Source organism: Giraffa tippelskirchi, chromosome 6 (genome assembly GCF_054371585.1).
Source record: "Giraffa tippelskirchi isolate mGirTip1 chromosome 6, T2T-mGirTip1v1.2.pri, whole genome shotgun sequence".
NCBI lineage: Eukaryota > Metazoa > Chordata > Mammalia > Artiodactyla > Giraffidae > Giraffa > Giraffa tippelskirchi.
The window spans coordinates 147,826,837-147,846,550 of NC_137280.1; positions in this window are offsets into that span (position 1 = coordinate 147,826,837).

The following is a 19,714-nucleotide window of genomic DNA, read 5'->3' on the forward strand; positions in this document are numbered from 1 at the left end:
TAATCTCTCACATCTGTGTGTGTGTGTGTGCTCAGTCATGTCTGACTCTGTGATTCCACGGATTGTAGACCTTTAGGCTCCTCTGTCCATGGGATTTCCCAGGCAAGAACACTGGAGCGGGTTGCCACTTCCTCTTCCAGAGAATATTCCTGACCCAGGGGATCTTTCCAACCCAGGGATCAAATCTGTGCCTCTTGTATCTCCACATTGGCAGGTGGATTCTTTACCATTGCACCACCTGGGAAGTCCTCTCACATATAAGTGATATCTAATTTACTTTTAATTGAAGGCATGTATAACAACTGGCTTCTGTTAAGCATCAGTTGGATTTCATATAAAAACCACAATTTCCATCAATAAACTGACCAGATGACAACTTAGGTAAAGGAAGGAGATGGATAGCTTTCTAAAACCAGGGATGCCCCATGTAATGAGGGTCAATCGAAAGGTATGAGTGTGCTTGTTTTGCTGAATAATAAATTCATGTAAGTTATACAGTAACTGTGATGCACGAGTTTTCACTGTACATTCTTGGGGGATTAGTCTTACATTCTGGAACATAACCACCCTTTCAGAGTAGATACTTTAATCCATCACATTGGAGGACAGAACGATTTAAAGGAACAGGCATGGCTTAGGACGGAGAGAGAGACTATTTCATTCAAAGCTTTAAGTTTTGATAGTTTTGATAGAATACTACTTTATAAACACAAACCAGACACACTATCACAAAGAATAGAACCCCCCCACCTCTCTCCCAGGGCTTGAAAACAGCCTCTCTGCAAGGTAAAGGAAGAGCAGAGAAGAGCAAAGCAACATTCTATCTTTGATGACCAGTGAGAGCAACAACAATGACTTAAGCCCTATGGCACTCCTGAGGTAAATATAAATACGAACATAGACTATATACATGCATGCTTATGGCTTCAGCCTTATTTTAGAAACTACTTCTAAAGACCATTTTCAATGAATGATGTAACTTTTTAGAACAAAGATTGGGAAATATAATGAATATTAAAAAGGAACTTAGTGAATATTAAAAAGGAACTTTGAAAACGCTAGATCCTAAGATTAGAAGTTAGCGTGGCTCTCCTGTTACTGAATAGCATGCTCCTAACACCTCTTCTATTCTGTGCCTCTCATGGGGGTGGGCTTACTTGTTGCCGCTACTTATTATTGCATTTCACTTGATCTGGGTTGTCCAGATTCCACATAAGATGACAGACAGCTGAATAATTGAAAGCACATAAAACTTGTATACTGTCAGGCCTTCTTTTTAGCATCTAGTCTGACAAGAGGACTCAAAAAAATAGGATGATAAATCCTTAGGAAGGTAAGAGGAAAGTTCTCATGATTGAGGCTTCAAGATGGAGAGAATCTGGTATACAAGTCTGTAAATTATAGAAATCTTCACTGGCGTAATGAGCCCTTTACTCTAAGACAGTAACAAGCAGAATTCAGCCCAGAATCTCTAAACTGGTAACATGTTAAGATGTTTAGAAAATTAAAATATTTTTATTAATTCCTTATAAATGGTAACATTTGCCTGGATACCTAAAATTTATGTATTAGATGAACATGAAGTAGTTTTTACTTTTCTACTTAATGAACATCAGAAACTAAGATCAAGTAACATTTGCTATTAATAAAAATGGTGTTATAATTTGTGCTTTCTTGCATTTAGCTTTAGCTAATTATGGTTTGATAAAATTTAGTTCGTGATGTTGGGGCTAACAAGTTTCATCTACATTAAATTATTTCCTTGTAAGAACTGACCTTTGTGGAAATATGTGCACAGAGTTAGGAGGGTTTGGAATTAATCTGAATGACAACTTATTAAAATGTGTTCCTTATTTATCTGAATTTAAGCATAAAGGCTGTATCTTTAAGTTATAAACTTTTATATATAGTATCAAAGTTTTCAATTTTTTCAGTTCATATGATAGGAACAAAATCTTTTCCTCAAGCCAAATAAGAATAAGCCTACAAATAATCCCACACTACAAAGGTAGAAATATGAATATTGGAAAACTTTCCAAAAGAAAATGATTTTTCACAAAACTATTCATTCTACTACCTCAAATGCTATTTCTAACTTAGTAACTTAAGTGAAATGACAGTCTTCAAAATTAGAAGATCAATCTCATTACTTTGAAAAATAAATAATTTTAATCTAACTTTCTATTAGATATCTAATCTAGCATCATTTCCTAAAATATCCTTCATTATTGTGAAATATAAAATATTGGTTATTGGGAGAGGGTATATAACCCTCTTCAGAAAACCATCCTCACTGATGAAGAACGTCTTTTACAAACTCAAAGCATGTGGCCTACATTCACTTAAGGTATAAATGGCTTCTCTTTGTTATCATATATTTTTTCTTTTTCTGGTACTCAGCACAGTGCCTGGTATATTGTTAGGGTTAATAAATACTTGGTGAACAGGTAAAAGTAAAAGCACAGTGCATTAATAGTTTCTAGTTGGAAAGTATACAAGTTTTAGAAAAAAATGAATACATAGTTTAAACCAAAGCAATCATTTATGCTAAAATGATTAACCTAATATAGAGAAATTGTGTTGTCATTTCTTTACTTTTATGAGAATGAGACATAAAGCCAACTCCTGACTGGGACATGAGCAGGGAGAGATTAGAAGTTAAGATGCTCTGGGGTTTTTTTTTTTGAAGATGTTACTAGTGGGGAAGAGAGCTATCATATTGTGAAAGGGTGACAAGATGAAAGAAGCTTCTTCTCTTCACAATCAAGATCAGAAATAAAATTGAAAAAGCAATGGAGAAGCAAATCATAAAATGTTAGCCTTATGTTAAGGAAAAGGGTGTAAGAAAGAGCTACAGAGTACAAAGTAGCCCTTACCTAAGACCATCAAGAATTGAACTTGCTTACTGAAAATACACACACACACACACACACACACACACACACCACTCACACTCACAAACTCAAACCCTCACATACCTACAATACACATACATACCATAAATAGAAATGAAAACAATTCGTAAGCACTATCTAACATTGCATTGTGTGATGTAAGATGTAAGTACAGGGTTGGAAGTGGCACCGCCATGCTTTAGTCAATTCAATATCCTGGCATCTTGCTTCTCTCATAAAATATGGGCACAGCATCTCCATTCAGCTACACAGAGGTCTCATGTTACTTTCATGTATTGCTAGTCAGGTTAGGGATAGAAATCAAAGTAAAGAGAAGCAATGTGAGGCCTGCAAAACAAACGACAAGATCAATCTTGACTTTCTTTTTAAGTTTAGAAAGAAAAAGAAGCCTTGATCAATCAACACGTATTTATTGAGTGAAAAATCTCATTAAAATCTTAAATGTTAATTTTGACCTGAGAATATTTTACATTCTTTTAATTAGTCCTTTAAGCAAATATATTCTATTTGTGGGATCTTGTGAGTTAGTATAATATTAATCACCAAGTGTCTTGGCATATGATCTTATAGAATAATTTTTATTTTTAATTTGGATAGATAAGACCACTATCTTTTATGTTTATTATGGGTAATTAAGTATTTGGCTTTTCTTAAAAAAAAAAAACTTAGTATTGAAATCAAGGGTAATCAATGAGCTCTACAAACGTCAGAAGAATTTGAGAAGAAAATTATGCAATCTATTTTTGAGTCATTTTCTTTTTGGAGTCCAGTTATACCTTAATTATTTTAAGTTACTTTAGAAGTTAATTTTTTCTGTTGCAAACACTAGCACTGAGATGAGACAGGCATTTATAAATAATAGCCATTTTTGTGACTTAACGCAGTTCATGAAATTACCAAAGATGTTTAACATGTAGGAAATTATTTAGCAATTGAAATGACCTGGCTTATTCTGTTTGAATTTTTAGTCTCAAAATGTTTAGGAGATCCTCAGAGAATAGGCTAAGATAGACATGAATTTAGTCTCTTTTAAAACTTGAGTTTCTAGGGTGATTCAATTCAGACTTTAAAACTTACTGTAGTAGATTAAAAATAATTCACACCCAATACAAAAGAAAATTTTTGGTTAAAGCAAGGGGAAATTACCTGTTAGTGTGGAGGGGAGAAACAACCATCCAAAAGACGTGATTATCAAAAGGCAGACCATTATGTACTGATATGAAGGGTATACTGAACTTCTAAAAATAGTATAGAAACACTGTGCTCCAGCTAACAAGTTAAAATCCTTTTAAAATGTCAGAGAGACAATCTAACAAGGCTTCTCCATTTCTAATTCTACACACTAACAAGGTTAATCAAACCATGAAGTAACAGTGAGGGCTTTCACAATTAATGTTGTAAAATACATAAACCAACAGCTAATTAATCAGCCCTAAGGTTACTATATTGCTTGTGGAAAATTAGTAATAGCAAAGATTCATGACAGAGAGAGAGATAGATGACAGGTCACGCTCTGTGAGTTTCAATTTTAACTAGCAAAGACTGTCAGAGTTATACCTAAGGTGCTGTAGTCTTTTTTTTAACAGCAGTAGAAGCTTGACTAGCATTAGAAACAATTATATTTTGAACATATTTATAAGTTCAAGTAACTATGTCCTTTGTTTTTAACAATGAGATAAGAAAAAAATAATATTTATTTTTCAGATTTCTCTTCCAAATAGCACTTTATCAACTTACTAGTAAAAGAAAAGTTGGACTAAATACATGAAACAACTTTGCTAGATGATATAGTTAACCTTTTAAGCATTATAGCAAAAAGGTTTTACTTTGTTTTTTAAATACATGCCAACTTCTAATTAACATACAGTTCAAGAAAGATGAGAATTAGAGAGATTAATCATAATAAATTAACTATATGAAAACATTTTTGTAATTCTGTTATTTTATATATAGAAACTGAATTTATCAAGCACAAACCTTATTTCCTTGGGGAGACCATGTTTGACGTTCTAAATAAAAGGGAGATAAAGGTAATATTTCAAGTATATCTCTATGGTCTATTTTTCAGTGGTGTTATAACTTAAAAAAAAATAGAAACCACAAGCATAACTCTCTCACTCTCTAAAAAAGGAGACAAGTAAGCAAACTATATAGCCAAGCTGCATATTTTAAATAAAGTTATATATGAAGCATTGGCAGTGTAAGTAGAAACTGTTGACACTGGAACTTAGTGTATAGGTGGTCAAAAGCAGTGGATCTGAATTGAGAAAGTGGTTACAAGATAGAGATAATAAAAATTGGGAAATAAAGTTACAGTCATACTTTGGAATAGCTGGTGGTGATCTGAAAGAACTGGGCACATATATGGAAAATATTGACCATAATATGTTAAATAAAACTGTATGATTTAAAAAGTTCTTATAGTATGTCTTCAAACATATATATCTAATATTACATTTAATATATAACATATATACACAATGTATATAATATATATTCACAATATTATAGATCTATAACATGCAATATTACAAATAAAATATTTATGTAACTTTGTACACAATATTATTATAAATAATATTTCATGCATAAATATTTGTGAATCCATTAGAGAATACACACCAAATTGTCAACACTGATAGCATCTAGGAAAAAGAGTGCATGAAACATGGATGATTAAGGATAATAAAAGAAGTTTCCTTTTAATTGTAAATATCTTGCTATGATTTCTATCTTTTGCATATAACACAAAGTACACTGATTGCTTGAAATGATTAGCATATGAAATATACATTTTATATGGGAAGTATACAAATGATAGGTGTTCAGTAAGTGCATTTCAGAAATAAAATATTTTTAGGTACTATTATTTTTAGAAATGATGAGCTTTATCAGTTTATGTGGTTAGATGATCATAAATGCAACCGATTATGATGCTATTGTGTGGAATGATCAGAGAAAATGAAATATTGGGAGCATGTTTAAATCCAATAGTGGTTTAGAGGAGAATGAACATGAATTAGTACAGAAAAAGGCTCTCAAAGAAATTTTTGTATCTCTTTCAAATTTAAGGAATATATAAAGAATAACTATAAATAAAACATTGATTCCTATTAGACCTTGTTAGAGGAAAAAGTAGAGAAATTAGTGATTCTATGGAGAGAATTATGGATTAACAGAAATAAGGAATCTAAGTCATTGTGATATTTGTGGGTTATGTGACATCTTCAAAAAAAGCAAAGGAAAAATAGGTATGTAAAATGCACATTTAATTTTTAGTCTAGAAAGTTTCTCAGCATCAGGGTCTTTTTCAATGAGTTATTTCTTTGCATCAAATATTGGAGTTTCAGCTTTAGCATCAGCCCTTCCAATGAATATTCAGCTTTGACTAGACGGACCTTTGTTGGCAAAATAATGTCTCTGCCTTTTAATAAGCTGTCCAGGTTGGTCGTAATTTTTCTTTCAAGGAGCAAGCGTCTTTTAATTTCATGGTTGCAGTCATCATCTGCAGTGATTTTGGAGCCCCCCAAAATGAAGTCTGTCACTGTTTCCACTATTTCTCCATCTATTTGCCATGAAAGGATGGGACCAGATGCCATGATCTTAGTTTTCTGAATGTTGAGTTTTAAGCCAACCTTTTCACTCTCCTCTTTCACTTTACTTCTAAAATACCTTAATATGAAGAAGGTTGAGGAAAAAAACAAAACAAAACAAAATAAATATCTTATAGGCCCAGATAATTTCTGACTATATTTGAAACAAAATAAAATTTAAGGTAAAATGACAGCATTACAGTCTATATTGAAGACACTTAAAAGCATCCTGAGAAACTGGTTCTACAGTTTTATAGAAATGCAAAGATACAAGATGTTGTTAAGGCAGGGAAGTTTGAAGCATTTAGTTTATCAAATAACAAAGCTTATTATAATGTTTAATAATTAGGAAAGGTGTAAGAAATTAAGTAGTATGATGGAAAATGATAGGGAGCTCAGAAGCAGGTGCACACACACAGGGACCCCTGGTATTTGATTTAGGAGACACTGCAACTTTTGGGTTTATATTTTAACTTCATTTTTTGTTTCAATTTGTATACTTGGTTGATGGGAGAGAGGAAGAAAGGGAGACGAGAAAGAGGCAAAGGGCGAGGATGAAGGAGAGGGAGAGGGAAATCAGGTAATACCAAGTATTGGTGAAGATGATGATCGATGGGAACAACTCTCATAAATTTTTGGTGACAGTGTACATTAATATAACTTTGGAAAATGTTTGAGTTATCTGGTAAAGTTAAATAAATGTATATATGAATAACCCACTCCAGTATTCTTGCCTGGAGAATCCCAGGGACGGTGGAGCCTGGTGGGCTGCCGTCTATGAGGTTGCACAGAGTCAGACACGATTGAAGTGACTTAGCAGCAGCAGCAAAATTCCTATAAAGTGAAAGTGAAAGTGAAAGTGAAGTCACTCAGTCTTGACTGACTGTTTGTGACCCATGGACTGTAGCCTGCACCAGGCTTCTCCATCCATGGGAATTTCCAGGCAAGAATACTGGAGTGGGTTGCCATTTCCTACTCCATACATTCCTATAGATATAAGAGAAATACATGGACTAGAAAAAAAAATAAATATATTCATATACAAGATTACTTAAGACAGATTTATATTTAATACTCCAAAACTGGAAACAACAAAAATGTCCATCAACAGTAGAGTGAATAGATTGTACAATATTCATACAAGTTGCATAGCAATTACAATGAATGAACTTTATGTAAACAATATGAATTAATCTTATAAATACAATTTTGATTTAAAGAAGCAAGACAAAATAATACATTTCAAAGTTACTAAAACTGTTTAAAAAAAAAAGTAAAAGACTTGATGTAAGGCTAGCAGTTCCTTCTAGAGAAAAGTGGAGGGTTGACTCAAGAAAGATGAGATAGGAACATCTGACTTGCTAGTATCTTACAGATAATGTTTTATCACACAGATAAAAAAATATTTTTTCTAGACACAGATTTTTTTTTTCTTTAGTAAACATATAACTGAAATGATGACTAAACCAACAGAGGAGAAAAATATACAGTTTACATTTCAGTGCCCAAGCTTATTGATATAATTACATGAAAGATGTTATATGAAAGATATTGTTACTCATTTTATAGTACTTATTAATGCTTAGTTGCTCAGTCGTGTCCAACTCTGCGATCCCATGGGCCGTAATCTGCCAGGCTCCTCTGGCCATGGGATTCCCCAGGCAAGAATACTGGAGTGGGTTGCCATTTCCTACTTCAAGTACTTATTAAGCCTTGTATTTAATTTTACATACTTTACTGTACACATATTGCCTTTTTAAAAAGTATTAAAATTAAAAAGGAAAGTTTCCATCTGCTGCTTTTCCTAGACCTCCAAGTTAACTGATAAATTTCATTGTGAATCCCTCAGCATGGAAAGTGAAAGTCGTTCAGTCAGGTCCGACTCTTTGCGACCCCAAGGACTACACAGTCCATGGAATTCTCCAGGCCAGAATACTGGAGTGGGTAGCCTTTCCCTTCTCCAGGGGATCTTCCCAGCCCAGGGATCAAACCCAGGTCTCCTGCATTGCAGGCAGATTCTTCACCAGCTGAGCTACAAGGGAAGCCCCCTCAAGGTGGAAAATAATTACTAAAAGGCTTATTATTATATGTCTGTTTCTCTCTTTGTATGTGTCTTTCTAAATACCACATACATTTTATTTCCAAAATATGAATCAAACTCTACACACTGTTCTGCACCTTGATTTTTCCCACTTATGTACCTCTTGGGGCACATTCCACATATGCACATACAGATCTGTTTACATTTTGAAAAATAGAATTTTATTATTTTCCATTTGGATATAGCAAGTTTATGTAACCACTTCTGCATATATGAGCATTTGGTGGTACTCAGGGTTTTTTTTTTCCCATCACATAAAGTGGCCATTAGTACAGTTTGAGTTTGCACTGGGATCCTTGGGACAAAGTATTATAATTCTGTGTTGTGATGAATGTTGCCAAATTATCTTCTGAAAAGTTGGTGCCAGTTTACTGACATGAAAAGTATGAAAGTGAGCTCTGAGACTTTTAGACGATTTTCTTGAAACTTAATCTTTTTTTTTTTTTTTAATAAATTTATTTATTTTAGTTGGGGGCTAATTACTTTACAATATTGTAATAGTTTTTGAAACTTAATCTTGATAGAGTATAAAGAACTTTGAAACTTATGTAAATAAAGGTTTTCAAAATAGTTCATATATTTTAAAATAAAAATGACTGCTCTTGAAGTTATTTTTGCATTAAATATTTAAGCAATATAAAAAAAACAAAGTAAAAAAAATACAAGAAAGAAAATGTCTCACAGTATTCAACCAGAGGACCACGGTCAAGTTTAGGAGAACATCATTTGAAGACTCTCTCTCAGAATACACATAGCTAAAGGAGATATAGCTAGGGAAGAATAATTTTAGTAAAATAGGATGATGGTTCATATTTAATGCTATTGTATTTGAATCAAAGAGAAGTTGAAAAATTGGAGGAGAAATTGAAGGAATTGTGTATGGTGCAGGTATATTATTTTTTTACTCATATAAGATATATTATTACTTAAAGTTTTATTTTAAGATGAAACATAAAAAATATTAAGAGAAGTGATGTTTAACTGCAATTCTCAATATAGACAAGATTTATGATTCCCTAAAAGTGAAAGATGGTTATAATGGCACTTATGCTTATTCCAAGCTCTCTTCCATCCATCAGTTCAGTTCAGTTGCTCAGTTATGTCTGACTCTTTGAAACCCCATGGACTGCAACACGCCAAGCTTCCCTGTCCATCACCAACTCCCAGAGCCTACTCAAACTCATGTCCATTGTGTTTATGATGCCATTCCTAGCCTACTCTTTAATTATTACATTAACAATTTAAAAGGTTTAAACCGGTTTTTAATTTTCTGTTATGTAATAATGATAAACATTTGGGGGGGTGTTGTGGTGTTGGAGAAGACTCTTGAGAGTCTCTTGGATGGCAAGGAGATCCAACCAGTCCATCCTAAAGGAAATCAGTCCTGAATATTCATTGGAAGGACTGACACTGTAGCTGAAACTCCAATACTTTGGCCACCTGATGTGAAGAACAGACTCATTTGAAAAGACCCTGATGCTGGGAAAGATTGAGGGCAGGAGGAGAGGGGGATGACAGAGGATGAGATAGTTGGATGGCATCACCGACTCCATGGACATGAGCTTGAGTAAGCTCCGGGAGCTGGTGATGGACAGAGAGGGCTGGCGTGCTGCAGTCCATGGGGTCACAAAGAGTCAGACATGACTGAGTGACCGAAGTGAACTGAACTGAATCATTTGATTAAGTCACTTACCATCAATCATTTTATCATAACACTTTTGTTCTTTAGGACCTTGTTCAAATTCTTTCGGATACCTGTATTTTTATTGTTAAGTAGTATTTTGTAATTTTGTATTATAAATAATACTACTTACATTTAGAGGACACCCTAAAGATGCAGCATATATATAGGCCAAAAGAATCTAACAATGAAGTTGTCAGTTTCTCAAAGGCAGGTGAAAACTGCAATGAAAATGATAAAAAACAAATCACAATATTTAAAATTGATCATTAGGTACATATTTGCAAGAATCTCAAAGGAGAATATACTTATATATCTCAAAGGAAAATGTTCTAGTGATTCACAACTCCTTCTTCTCCTTCATGCTCCTCTCTCTTTCCTGCTTTCCTAGCTAACATCTAGCTATCCTATCCTATCTGTCTATCTATTAATCTTCCACCCATCTATCCATCCATCTCTCATCTATCTATCCAGCCATCTCTCTATCCATAGGTTTAAAATGCTTATTATTTTTTTCATTATGTTGACTTGAAACAAATAGACTGACAGATATTTCTCCAGCAAAGATGGATTTATTTGGGATCAGCAGAGAACAGCAGTTTAGGGTCTGCAGCCATGTCAAGTCATGTGCAAGTCCGCATAAGGCAAGAAGAGAACTAAAATCCCTCTATAGGGAGGAAAAGGAAGTTGGGAAAACTATAGTATACAAAGAGTCAATGGTTTTTCAGTGGCCGAGTCATTGTTAGGGAAGAAATTTTTCTTCTTCCTCATGGGCTTTGTTATAGTCACAGGATGTGGGAGATCCTCCTCTGCTCTCCTGACTATTTAATTGAGGTTTCTGTTTATTAATGGGCTTCACAGGTGGCTCAAGTGGTAAAGAATCCACCTGCAATGTAGGAGATATGGGTTCAATCCCTGGGGCAGGAAGATCCCCTGGAGGAGGAAAATAGCAACCCACTCCAGTATTCTTGCCTGAGAAATCCCACGGGAAGAGGAGGGTAGTGGGTTACAGTCCATGGGGTTGCAAAGAGTCAGCCACAACTGAACATGCACACTCATGGATGTTTGTCAATATTTTACAATAAGAAGGATTCTACTTTTCAGTGACTATAATCCTTCTTGGCCCTCCTGCTTTGGATTTTCTTATTAAAACAGGAAAGCTACAATGATAGGAAAATTAATAGAAATGTAATTTAAGCCAGATTACACATCCAAAACAGACAAAACCTGATCGAAGACATAATTATGTCAAAAACTGAAGCTAAATTTTATGTGTGTTCTTTTTTTTCTGCCTCAGGACCACCAGTAATTGCTCTCATACATTCAGTTAGAATGTTACACTAAAACATTCTTATCCAACATGCTGAAATGAAGCTACAGTTATTAAGTCACAGGACTTTTTTCCATAAAACTCACAATGTTGGGCAAATGTCTCTCCTCCCTGGAGGAATTACTTTTTCCTCATATGTTTTGGAATTCAGATATGTACACACACACACACACACACACACACACACACACACACACACACACACACACACACACACACACCTCAATGTGAGACTAAATCAGAGATGAAGTGACTATCTTATTAGAAAGAGTGAAAACAATTTTCCTTGGTTCCTATTCACCTGTATAATGTGATTTCTTGAAGAATGAGATCTTAATTATTATGATTTATTCAGCATAAGAGTTCAAAGTTTTGCATTTTACATTTTGATTTGAAGTTTCAAAAAGCCTTTTGCTGTGAGAAAAGCAATTTCTATGATTACTTCATGAAATACAGATCACTTGAAATGGAATCAGTATAGCAAGTAAATTTTTGGCCTTAAAAAGTAAGCCTGTCTTGCTTTCTAATGTCATTTTTTTCTTTTTTACGTCTGATCCCATTTTCTCCTCCTTTCCACAGTGTTAATAAAATGGGAGATGAATGAAGAATATTTGTGGGACTGATTATAAAACAGTGAACATTTCCTGGAGGGGCCCATGTACATATGATTCACCATACAAATGGATCTTTGATTACTCCTATAGCTTTATGCAAGTTATGATTTGTGATATCAGTGAAGACCAGAAATCATTTTCAATATTTTCACTGCAACACAGATCAAACCTACTGTGGAAAAACAAGTCAAGTGTTGTGCTAGCTGGTTGCTCTCCCTATCATTACAGAGCACTTTAGGAGGTCCCCTTTTATTCGTGTCAGCTGTATGGTTTAATTTAAAAGTAATTCCAAGCATTTAACATGCTTCCTTCATTTTAAAGAGTACTTCTTAAAAATGAAAGGGATTCAATCACTTTTTGGAGACAGACAAAGGGTACGATCCATTTGTAAGTCCCATCAGTGAAGGTCTGATGGATTCTGATTTAAATAGTTTTTATTAAATATGAAATGTCCAAATTACCTAATCATTGTCTCTGTAAGATAAACACAGTTTTCCAGGCCTTTCTCCAGAGTCTTATCTCAGAGCTGCAGGATGTCAGTTGATAATGTTGCCTTCATGTTAGACAAGCAGACAAAATAATTTGATTGTACTACTTGCCATGTTGTTCTAAGCAGTTCTTTAAGAACTAAAACTACTTTGTTTCTGGTGGCATGACAAAGCCCATTACTTTCATTTTTTTGAACTCTTTAAAAAGCTTCAACATCAATAAGACTGCTTTCAGAGCACACTGGTATAATGTGTTTAGTCTTGTCTAGTATATCCATTCAGAGGTAGACATAAAACAAAAGTTAAGATGGTAGGAAAAATGTTTTTCATGCTGTAGAAACATGGCAAAATTACAGGTAATTATTTTTTAAACTGACAATCACTGAAGTGAGTGTTTAAAGTTAAATTTTAAATAAATTATTCAAAAACCTATAAACCTATATCCAAATGCTAGTCAGTAACTTCTGTACTGTTTGAATATTTTGCAATGGTCACACAAATAAAATACTTTAGAAAAAATGATCAAAATAATCTTTACTATTATTTTCTGGAAGTAAGAGTAAAATGCTTTAAATTTAAAAATGTGAAATGAGAAGTTTTCTAATTATTTTTACACTCGTGAGAGAGAAGCACAGGAAATGTAAAAATCAACTCAATGTAGTGACAATCTTTTGAAATAAGAGGGTAATTTAAGTGACTAGATATTTTTGAAAAATAAGCATGAATAGATTTTAAAATAAAGCTTATGGTCAATGCATAACCACTTGGTGATCTCATGCAATGCACATATTCTAAGTCTATTTTTCTAATTTATACAATAGGAATATTGTTATAGATGGGTTTCCCAGGTTGCTCAGTGGTAAAGAATTCACCTGCCAAATAAGAGACCCAGGTTGGATCCCTGGATCAGGAAGATCCCCTGGAGAAGGAAATGGCAGCTCACTCTAGTACTTTTGCCTGAGAAATCCCATGGACAGAGGAGCCTGGTGGGCTACAGTCCATGGGGTTGCAAAGAGTTGGCCACAACTTAGCAAGTAAACAGCAATGGCATAGATACATGAAGGCAGGTCATCTGATCAACTAACTCTGCCCTGACACTGATGGACAGAAATCAGCATGTTCCCTGTACTCAGGGAGATTATGTTCTAGTCCAGAGAGCTAAATATATAAATAACCAAATCATTGTATACTTAAATGTAAAACTGTGACTGTAATAAGTACTACAAAGAAGAGGCTACATGGTTTTCAGTTCAGTTCAGTTCAGTCGCTCAGTCCTGTCTGACTCTTTGCGACCCCATGAATTGCAGCACGCCAGGCCTCTCTGTCCATCACCAACTCCCGGAGTCCACCCAAACCCATGTCCATCGAGTCAGTGATGCCATCCAGCCATCTCATCCTCTGTCGTCCCCTTCTCCTCCAGCCCCCAATCCTACCCAGCATTAGGGTCTTTTCCAATGAGTCAACACTTCGCATGAGGTGGCCAAAGTATTGGAGTTTCAGCTTCAACATCAGACCTTCCAATGAACACCCAGGATTGATCTCTTTTAGGATGGATTGATTGGATCTCTTTGCAGTCCAAGGGACTCTCAAGAGTCTTCTCCAACACCACAGCTCAAAAGCATCAATTCTGCGGCACTCAGCTTTCTTCACCGTCCAACTCTCACATCCATACATGACCACTGGAAAAACCATAGCCTTGACTAGACGGACTTTTGTTGGCAAAGTAATGTCTCTGCTTTTAAATATTCTATCTAGGTTGGCTATAACCTTCCTTCCAAGGAGTAAGAGTCTTTTAATTTCATGGCTGCAATCAGATTTCAGGCAGAGGGACTTACAATGTAAAGATACTGTCAGGGGTCCTGAAGGAAGAAGTAACCTTAAATAGACAATGGAGCACATAGTAGAAAATGAGGTTTAAAAAAAAGTAGACCAGATAGGGCTCTGGAGGATATTGTAGGATTTTTGTCCTTAGCCCTGCAAGAGAAGCCATCGAAAAGCTTTAGAAAATAGGTGATTTCTATTTTTCTCTTCAAATTAGACCAATGTAAGCCACAGTGGAGGTGCTGGGCTTGAAAATGTGCTGTAAATTTTCAAATGCCCCTCAAGTTGGTCCTATACTGATAGTTGTGTTCCCCATCCTTATCATCACCGCATTCTGAAGAGACGTTTACCTGCTTGTCATTTTAAAATTTTCTGTCTGTGTCTCTTAGAACTAGGGTTAGGAATAATATACATGAGATTGTAATGCACAATAAATAGATGCCAATTTATTCACACAATGACATTGTAGGACACTTTTTTCAACAAAAGATATAGTAGGAAGTTCATAGAGTTTTAAGTATGAGAAAAACATACTTAAAATCTTTCCATGGAAAACCAATTCTTGTATACTAATGTGATAGTAGCTCTATTCTTATTTTGAAAATGTGTTATGACTAAAAACCAAGTATAAAATAATATTGGCAAATGAATGTATTTATAGTATAAGATTATAAGAAAACAGATTCATTTATGCCCATGATTTATTGCTTGATTTTTTTCAGCAACATAAAATGGTTGAATTGACATGCGTTCATGATCCTATTGAGTGACTTCTACAGATATCTGCTCCTTTGAATTGAAATTGCCATTTTAGCCATCAAATAACTGTAAACTTACAAAACTTTCCTAGCTCCTCTGGGATACAGAATCTTCTTTTGCAAAATGAAGGAACTATTCAAAATGGCTGGGACTTCCCAGGTGTCCCCAGTGATAAAGAACTGCCAGCCAATGCAGGAGACATAAGAGATGTGGGTTCAATCCCTGGGTCAGGAAGATCTCCTGGAGGAGGGCATGGCAACCCACTCCAGTATTCTTGCCTGGAGAATCCCATGGACAGAGGATCCTGGCAGGTTACAGTCCATGGGGTCTCAAGTTGGACACGACTGAGCAACTGAACACATTCAGAATGGCTACCAAGATCTGTCTAATACAGTGCTATTAGAGACCCTTTAAGTTGTGATCATGAAAATGCTCTCAATGAACTGCTGTTGGGAGCCAGCCATCAAAACCATCACCTTCTGTTTATCTGAGCATCAATATTGCAAAACGGCACTTTGGGGAAATCGCCAAAAAACTATATCATGAAGAATTTACCGTTTTACTCTCTTGGTATCTACCTTGTATTTTACTGCCACAATATTCTTTACTTTGTTCATCAAAATATAATCACCAAGAATAATTGTATAATTTATTAATGGTATTATTGATATATGATTCTTAAAATGGTAAAACTAAGGCAGGCTTTTTAAAAAAAAATCTTTACTGATATACACATCTGGTTAAAAGGTGTTCTCCTGGTTTATCTCTAAGTACTTGACCAACTTCATAATTCTGAGGGATCAACAATAATTTCCAGTGTTTACCAGCAATCATAGATGACTAGCAGTTAAAAAGCCATCAGCCCTGTCACATTTTTCAGAGAACAGAATCCCTTTCCAGATGGTCCTTCATTTGGCTAATGGACAGCCTAAGGGGATAAAAATGTCACCTGTTGTAGCTAGTCAACAGTATTAATAAAAACACAAAAATAGACCATTCATGCAATGGCAACAACCCCAAAACAGATTTATGAGTTCCTTTACTGAGTTAATTTGCAATGATCATCATTTTAGCATTTTAAAGTTTCCAGTTCTTCCCTGAATTTTCCAACACTAATTTTTAAAAAACACCAAAAATAAATATTAGAAAATAAAAACTTATTTCCCAAAGCAAAGTGATGTAAATATATGTATCACAAAATCAGGTAAATATTGATGGGTTTTAAATGTGTTTCTCCCATGAAAGTGAATAGTCATGTAAAGGAAAAGAGAATAGTCACATAAAGGAGAAAACATGTATAACTTTTGAAACTCTGGTAAAATAAAGGCAATTTTCCTTTTCCTAATTCATATTTACTAAATTACATTTTGCAAACTATAAACCAATACAACCCAACTGTTTTTTCTCAACAGGCTGTTTTTCTTTGCCTTTAACTTTATATATAAGTGATGCCCTCTATTTGCAGTGTTCTCTCCCTGTGGGAAAATTTTACTGACGTTTCAAGATACAGATCACAGGTCTCCATCTTCAGGTTTCCATTATTTTTATCCATATATGCAGTGATCAAACACATTCTCAGATGCTCAAAAATAAAAGCATGGATGGCTAATCATTGCAAGAAGATTTTTCTGAAGAAGTCACCTTTTCAAGTCACCCACTGAGGTGACATTGCAGAAGATGTTAACATGTTATCTATAGGGCAATCCAAAATCATAAATGTATTAGTTAAATTGAATTCTTATTAAATAACTTTCTTTCAATTTATGTGAAAAATTTATATTTTAATGACTATACAATCGAGAAGTATAACAAGGCAGCATACATTTAAAAAGTCCACTGGGAATAAAACAAGCCAGTTCTGATAGCTTGTTCTAGTTCATCTTTTGTTTCAGTGAAGTTAAACTAAGACACACACATTACATAAATGCCTTTTTTTATGTTGTAAAAGTTTATTTCAAAAATTGTTTTGTATATTTCAAATAATTTAGATCTTCGGTTTTCTCTAGTGCCCTATACTTTTTCTTCTTAAAAATCATAGAATATATTGAAAGCAAATGTCAGTACTATGCATGCATAATATCATTCTCTCTTTTGTGGCTATATGGAATATGGTAAAAATTCAACAAATCATCATAACCTACCAAGCAAGTCACCAGCAAAGAAATGAACTAATACTTTTCCTCCAGGCCTGATCTTGATGCCAGTATCGACTCAGCTACCTTTAATGGTGAGGAAGGGGCACAATTAACAGAGGAAGATTGTCCAGCTAATAGCTTCACATATAACAAAAAGCCATAAGAATTTGAAGCTAGTTTGCACACTCAGTCACTAAGTCATGTCAAATTCTGCGATCCCACGGACTACAGTCTACCAGGCTTCTTCGTCCATGGGATTTTCCAGGCAAGAATATTGGAGTGGATTGTCATTTCCACCTCCAGGGGATCTTCCCAACCCAAGGATCGAACCTGTGTCTCCTGCACTGGCAGGAGTCACCTAGGAAGCAGAAGCTAGTTTAGATAGTTGCAAAATTAAGTGAATTGTAGGTTAAAACAGTGTTTTAGCAGTAAAGTCCTCCTGCTAATGCAGGAGCTATGGATTTAGTCCTTGGGCCGGAAGAATCCCTGGAGAAGGCAATGGCAACCCACTCCACTATTCTTGCCTGGGAAATCCTATAGACAGGGGAGCCTGGAGGGCTACAGTCCATGGGGTCACAAAGAGTTGGACATGACTGAGTAACTAAACAACAATGACAAAATAGTGTCTTATAAATTGCTTTCTTTCTGTTTGATAATTTTGTAGAAATATATAAGTATCTTCTCAGGGATACTTTTTAAAAAATATGTAAGAATCTTCTCAGGTATATTTTTTAAAGTTAAATAAAACAATAGCAACTCTGGAGAATATGCAAAATTATCCTAAAGGAAATAAGATTCCAAATCTAGCATTAGACATGGAGAAACATGTTCTTCAATTGGAATTAAAAAAAAAAAGACATGATGCTAGTATTTTATTTTGTGAAATCTTAGAAACAGTTTTCCAAAGTAATTGACAAAGAATATTTGCCAAATCCCTCATTGCATTCTTAGCAAATTCATTTAAAAATTTTTAAATAATGATACTTAAGCACTTTTACACAAATTTTTGTTTTAGATCCTATAGCATATGAAAGTAGTAATAGATCTCAAATTGAGTAGTTATATTTTTTACACTTGTCTCTAAAATCAAAAAGTAATAATTAAAGGTTCAAACATAAGCACACATATCAAAAAGAGAATCTTCATAGAATATCAAGTAAAATAATCTACAAAAACAATTAAAACAAATGTTGCAACAGAGACTTTATAATCTGCAAATAGCTGTGCATTTGTTAATCTACTTTCTACTCTGAGTTCCCAGAGACATCATGTTACCTAATAATCACCTTAAATGTCATATTTTCATTTTTTTTCTGTATACAGCTCAGTAACCTACTTGAAGCTTTAAAGAAAAGAATTTGTGACTAAAATTCCTATATTCTGAGATCATTAGCAGTGATATGAATAATGGTTTCTTATCTATTTTGAAATCCCTTACAGAAAGGAAACCATCTCTAGAAAAAGAATATTTAAGGGCACACCTCTAAATGGTATTTCTAGGTTTAAGAGGTTATTTCCCTTATCATTTAAGTGTTACTAATGTTAATCCAGAAAATTGTATAAAAATTTATCAAAGCCAAATTACTTAATTTTATCTTCAGATTCATAAGGGACCTCATAGTGTTGATATTTTTGAATCCCATATAAACATATTTTCACACTTTCTCTCTAACTTGCCTCTTTTACTGAGCTGCTCCTGTACCAGTTTCAATTCACTCTTTTCCAACAGGTGCTTTTTGTCTGCAGCTATGGTACTTATGGTACACAAATTGGAGGAAAATATCCCCAGCACAAAGAAAATGTGCTTTAGAGTTTGCAAAACACATAAATAAAGAAAGTCATCTGTTACAGGTTCCCAGAAACTTTTGGCACTTAATCTCTCAGGAATCAATTAAAGAACTTTTGGCAATTAATTTCCAAAGGAATCAGTTGAAGAAATGGATATATTTCATCTTAACAAAGGGATTAACCGTAAAATGCCTAGGTAGACTTTGCTTCTAACTAAATATTAGTTGTTCTAACTGCATTATAAAATAGAGGTTATTATAATTTCTAGCACCAAGGGTATTATAATATCCTTGATTGTAGGAGATGATTCCTTTTAACTATTTATATCATTATTTGGGGAAAAAACAAATCCTCTATGAGCATTAGATAATAATTATAGTGAGGCACATTAGAAATAATAATTATGAAGAATTTACCTCCATATAATATGTTGGTATAAGGTCAAACACTTTAAGTTTTAGATACATGTTAAATGTCTTCTCAGTTTGT